Raw genomic sequence first — 6,334 nt, 5'->3', positions numbered from 1 at the left:
AAGCTTTCTACCGTCTTGTCTAGAACAGTTTTCCTAATGTAATCTGTCTCTAGCGTCACAAGACTCTGCAGGCCCTGGCAGGAGGAAGTGTTTATTGTACCCATTGGACCTTTGAGAAAACTGAGGCTGAGCAACAGTGAGGAGGGGGTTGGTGGAGTAAAGCTGCTGGAAAACAGGTGGTTTTCAGGAGCTGCCACATGTGCTTTTCCCCCTCCACAGTGGGCTGTCACTTTCACTCACTCCTTCCCTCTTTCCTGAGCAGGAGGCTTCATGCCTGTCCTAGTAGTAGGGACCTAAAGATGAGTAAAAGTAGATCTAGCTTGGGCCCTCCTGGTGCTTACAAAGTGGTGGGGAGGCAGACACTTAGTCCAGTGTCACAGAGAGCTGGGCAGTTCCAGGTGGGATATAGGGAGAGGGGACAGACCTGGCTGATGTGGAGGGTGCCAGGCTGCCTGGAACTAGGCAGGGGCTGGAGCTGCTGCAAGTGAGTACAGAGCTGGGGCAGTTGCCAGAGGAAGTCAACAGACTCAAGAAGGGAGGTACTGATATATGCAAAGATCCTGTGGCTGAGGGCTAGAATTTGAGTTGGGAGATGAGGCTGTTCTGCCCCAGACTGACCTCCACCCTCTGTAACTGAGGTGGGAATAGGGTGATATTATTAGGCCCTCTGCTAGAACCAAGACACCAGGAGCCCTGAGGTCCTAGCAGGGTCCACATCTGTCCCTTATCCTCCCCAGGAATTCACAGCTCCCTCTGGTGAACGGCATGAATGCTAGGACCCCTGTAGAGGTATCTGCAGTGCTGCCCTGCTTTGGGGGCCAGTCCCTGGGAGACTTTTGGGAGGACAGTGGCCTGGGGCTGGCCACATAACCGATAGGTAACTTGGGTGTTGGTTCAGGGATCAATGTGTGGCCCATGCTGGCCCCTTGACAATCTGCTTATGGACATGAGGGAGGTCAACAGAAAAGATGAGCTTGTCCCTTGTCCAGCTGGCTAGAGGGTAGACTGGTGATGCCAGGAACCCTCTTGTCACCTTCAGGGTTGAGTGGGGAGAGGTTCTCTGAGAGCAAAGTACCAGAGCAAAGCAAATCCCTAGGATGGAGAAAGATACATATTTTTGGAGCCTCCGGTTTCATCTCAGCCTGAAGCCACAATCTTTCCCTAGGCCTCTTAATATCAGGGCTCAATAAATTCCTGTGCCTCACTTGAGGCACTCTGAAGTGACTTTTGTCATTTGCAACTAAGTCTAACCCTAATTCCTTCAACCTGTTGGAACTGGGATCCAGAGGAGGTTCAGGGGAACAATTAGGCAGCTGGTGGCCCTAGCACATAAGGTCTTGCTGACTGGAGCCCCTTCCTGGTCTCACCTTGTCCAGGACCTGTCTGGGTGGGGGCAGCTCAGGAGGCCCTGAGGTTTGGTGAAATTAAGCAATCTGACCAAAGCCACAAAGCCAGGAGCCAGGGGGCTGGTCTGGATCAAGAGACTCAACTTGGTCCCTCTTAGGAGGGAGTATATGAGACCATAGATCCCTTCCCCAGCCTGCCCCTGTCCTTGTGCTTCCAGAAGGGTGAGCCTGGGTAGCTGGAGCCAGAAGCCCACAGGGCCTGGTGGAGCAGGGCCCTGAGCCCACTCCCGGTGAGTGCTGGTTGTCTAGTGCCCAGGCTGATCACCATGGCTAGCTCTTTCGAGGAGTGACCCCTGTGGCCAGCAGGGAGCTTACCCTGGCATTGCAAACAGCAAACACAGACAGGGCTTCGTTTCCTACACTTTTTTTTTCACCCTCAGGTCAACGTTTAAAGTCAGGTGATTTGCTCATTGGTCTGATTTCTCCCAAACAGCCCAAAGATCTGCTCTCCTGCACCCCATACACAGTTCTTCTGAGTCCTGTGGCTGTTCTGGGGGACATGGAAGGTACCTGCTATCTCCTGGCCACCAGCCCTGTTCAGCTGTTTTCCCAGCTGTGACATTTCTTCCAGAGCCTAGAGAGGATTTCAGGGTCCATGGTCTGATGAAAGCCACTCTCTGACTCCAGCAGAAGTCCTGACTGGGCTGTCACCTGCTCCCAGGGACTTCCATCAAGGACCTTTCCACCAGTCTCCAACAGCCCCAGCTGGGCTGTGGCCCCTGGACAGCTTGGAGTGATGACCTCTTCCTACTTATTTCTTTGTACTCTTCTGGGAGCAGAAATGCCAAGAAAACCTTGATATTGGCTCCTTTTGTCCAGACCCAACCCTGCCCAGAGCTGTGGAATATACTGCTTCCCAGGCCTCAGGGGCATGTCCAGGAAGGTAGGGATGTGCTTGGAGCTGGGAGCCCTGCATGGCATCACTCCACCTGGGGGAAGGCATGAGATTCTAGGGGGACCTTGAGCGGTCTCCACAGCAGATGGGGTTCAGGGAGCACGGGCCAGACAACCCAGATGTCATGACTTAGGTGGAGTACCCTGCCTCGGTGCTGGCTGAGCCTCAGCTCAGATTTGAAGTGAGGAGAACAAGGAGCAGCAAGAGATGAGATCAGACCTGGTGGGGGGGCAGTTAGTCACCCACTGACCTTTCATCACCTCCCTCCTGATAGGCTGGGGTATGCGGATGGGGTGTGAGTAGGGTGGAGAAATATCAGTGACCTCAGATATTCAGATGACACCATCCTTATGGTAGAAAGCAAAGAGGAACTTCTTCACTAAATAGGCTCTTGATGAAGGTGAAAGGAAAGAGTTAAAAAGCTGGCTTAAAACTCAACATTCAAAAAACTAAGATCATGGCATCCAGTACCATCACTTCATGGCAAACAGATGTGGACAGAATTTATTTTCTTGGGCTCCAAAATCACCGCAGATGGTTACTGCAGCCATGAAATTAAAAGATGCTTGCTCCTTGGAAGAAAAGCTATGATCAACCTAGACAGTATATTAAAAAGCAGAGACATTACTTTGGCGACAAAGGTCCATCTAGTCAAAGCTATGGTTTCTCCAGTAGTCATGTATGAATGTGAGAGTTTGACCATAAAGAAAGCTGAGCGCCAAAGAATTGATGCTTTTGAACTGTGGTGCTGGAGAAGACTCTTGAGAGTCCCTTGGACTGCAAGAGGACAAACCAGTCAGTCCTAAAGGAAATCAGTCTTAAATATTCGCTGGAAGGGCTGTTCCTGGAGCTGAAGCTCCAATACTTTGGCCACCTGATGTGAAGTACTGACTCATTGGAAAAGTCCCTGATGCTGGGAAAGATTGAAATCAGGAGGAGAAGGGGACGACAGAGGATGAGATGGTTGGATGGCATCACCGACTCACTGGACGTGAGTTTGAGTAAGCTCCAGGAATTGGTGGTGGACAGGGAAGCTTGATGTGCTGCAGTCCACGTGGTTGCAAAGAGTTGGACGTGACTGAGCAACTGAACTGAACTAAGCTGATGACTGGGGTACAGAAGGCCCATGGGGAGAGTCTAAGAGACTGACCTGGGATGGGGGTTCAGGGACAGCTGAAACCTTGAACCAGGAGGGAAAGTGAGGTAGGAATCTTTCCTCAGAGTAAGGGCCTGGGGTAGGAAGGCCTCAGAAGTTTGGCTAGGGCATAGGTAAGGGGAAGCTCAAAACTTGCAGCTCAAGTTTTGGCCACCAGGTGTCTCTACTCCAACCACCCCCTACCCCACCCCGCCCCGCAACTACACGGCAGCTCTGAGGAAAGACAAGACCACCCTTTCACCACAGGCTAGGCCAACACAGAGGTGACTTTGCTGAGGAATTCCTTGGGGAACTTGTTTCACCTTCTCTCCCCTGCCAAAAGAGGTCTGCCACAAGGGTGAACTCGTGTATTCTTTTATAATTGTAAGTTAATTAAAAAAAAAAATAGGGCTAATTATAAATCTTTATAGCTTTGTTCTTCCAGAAGAAATATATATTCATTTAGGAAATATAGAGTAAAAACAATTTTAAGGGTTAACCATTGTTGATGGAAGAGCAGGTGTCAGAGAGGGCAGCTGTGGGAGAGGCTGCCAGACAGAACTGAAGGCCTTGTGGGGGAGAGGATGGCTATCCTGACTGTACCCCCCAACTCCAGGCCTCCTGCTGGGTTTCTAGAGCCAACTAGAAGTCAGAGGGCCTGGGACCCCAGATGAAGGCCACCTTTCCAGGGCACAGCGCAGCAGGAGAGTGAAGGTGAATCTGGTACCCTTTTGTTTCTGAGGAGATGCTTGTCTGAAATATGGAGCTTGAAACACCACATTGCTTGGCACGGGTTGAACTTGGGTAGTGCCATGCAGGTGTTATCATCACCAATCTTGACCATAAAGCCTCCATGGGGTGGGCCTGCTGCCCCCCACTCACTACCATCCCACATCCAGTGCTTGATGCCATCTCAGATTTCTACTCATCCCACGTAGGCACACACCCTCTCCTGGCCAAGCAGGAGGCCCAGCTTTCTCTGGGTACAATGGCACCAGCGGGACATCAGGGACAAAGCTGGCATTCCTGGGCCAAATCCAGGCTTCACAAGGCAATTTGAAATTCTTTCTAATCACAATTCAAACGTTGGCTACAAAACAGTTTTTGCAGTAGGACCATAATGTTGTTTAAATAATGACTATATGTGCAAAAAAATGGAGTTTGTAGTGAGGGCATGGGGAGGTGACATAAAAAGGTTTCTGAGTGGTTATGTTTGGGCTGAGCACCCCCTGAGGCTGATCTACCCCTGTTGGTCTCCTAAACCCTACACATTTCCTTTAGGAAATGCTCTAAATCCCTCTGTCCAAGGGCATAACCTAGGTGACATGAACTGTCTGAATTTGCCTGGGACTGTTCTGGTTTTCAGAGAAGGCAATGGCACCCCACTCCAGTACTCTTGCCTGGAAAATCCCATGGATGGAGGAGCCTGGTGGGCTACAGTCCATGGGGTCGCTAAGAGTCGGACACGACTGAAGCAGCTTAGCAGTAGCAGTTCTGGTTTTAGCATTAAAGTTCCAATGTTCCAGGAACCCCTCAGTCCTGGGCAAACTATGACAGTTGGTCACTCTGGCTGCCACTTATCCCTGCAGAGACTCTGACCTGCATTCTTGTCTCCTTGTTTTCCCCTCTACCAAGGTGAGGTTAAAAAGGGCCCAGGCTGTGCCTCAGACTTCCGGTTTCTTGTGATCAATTAGAAGAACTGGAGAGCCTGGCCCCACCCTGAGGGGCAGTGGCTGGCCAGCACCAAGTGTAGCGGTGTCCCAAGAAGAACCTGACTCCCATTTCTCCCCATCTCCCCTCCGAGGCTGGTGCTGGCTGTCCTCCCTGCCTGGGTTTTCTGCCTGGCCCTAGAGGCAGCTGGGCCAGCTACTCCTTCATACTGCTGGTATCATACAGACTCTGGGTGAGGGAGTGGAGAAGGGGCTCTCCAAGGATAGTGCAAGTGTCTCCTCCGAGTTGTTCAGTCTAGAAGCAGAATTTGGTTGTGATTCTTAGAGCCCAGGGAAAAGACAGAAGGTGGAGGTTTGGGGTCCAGAACCCTCTGGTTTCCTTCTCCATCTAGCGGAGAGGGTGTGCTTCTGGGTGGGCTACCCTGAAGGACAATGGAGGGCATCCTCCATAAAGGTGAGTTCTACCGGGGGGTGGGGGGCTGTGCACCCAAGCGTTCCTGGAGCTCCTCTTGACCCATATGTGGCTTCATGTCATGTTCGTTGAGGCAGTGGAATGTGAGGTCTTCCCAGCCCCTGTTGATGCAGGAAAAAAGCTTCAGAGAGTGAACACCATCTGGGTGTTGACTATGCAGGCAGGCAAATGTGCCTTCTGGAGTAACCGATGGGCAGAGGACACACCTGGGCCTGTTTCCCTCCCCTTTGGGGACAACAGCCTGGATTCCTCTGTGGAGCTCCCCCTTCCCTCCTCTCAGCCTGTTGGAGCACAGGGGCTGATTTGCCCCCTGACCCCTGGGGTGAGTGCATGACCCAGGCCTGGACAATGAGAGCACCATACTCTGAACATAGGGGTTGGGTCTGGGCCAGGCGAGGGGCCTAAATCAGGTCCATGAGAACCAGTGAGTGTCATCCTGGAGGGGTTTCTCTGGACCTATCAGAAAAGAGGGCCTTTCTTTCTGATGAAGTTACTAAGGTATCGGAATGTAAGACTGGATGTCATTTGTAATCAGCTTGACTCCAGTGGGAGAAATCCAGGAGTGGAAATAAAACAGAGGAAAGCAGATTTGTACACATGGACCCAGTCTTGAAATCATGCATGCTTGGATTTCTGAGGCACTTTGTGCTTGCTTGGGGAGGGGCCCTGTCTTCCCTGGTAAGGCTGACCCTGCCCACAGGGACGACTGCCCATGTGCCCTCTTCTTGGCCCCTGCTCAGGGGGTTCCAGGCAGAC

This window comes from Bison bison, unplaced genomic scaffold (assembly GCF_000754665.1).
Source record: "Bison bison bison isolate TAMUID 2011002044 unplaced genomic scaffold, Bison_UMD1.0 scf7180017864519, whole genome shotgun sequence".
In the NCBI taxonomy this organism is placed as follows: domain Eukaryota; kingdom Metazoa; phylum Chordata; class Mammalia; order Artiodactyla; family Bovidae; genus Bison; species Bison bison.
Note: the sequence above shows the minus strand (reverse complement) of the source record.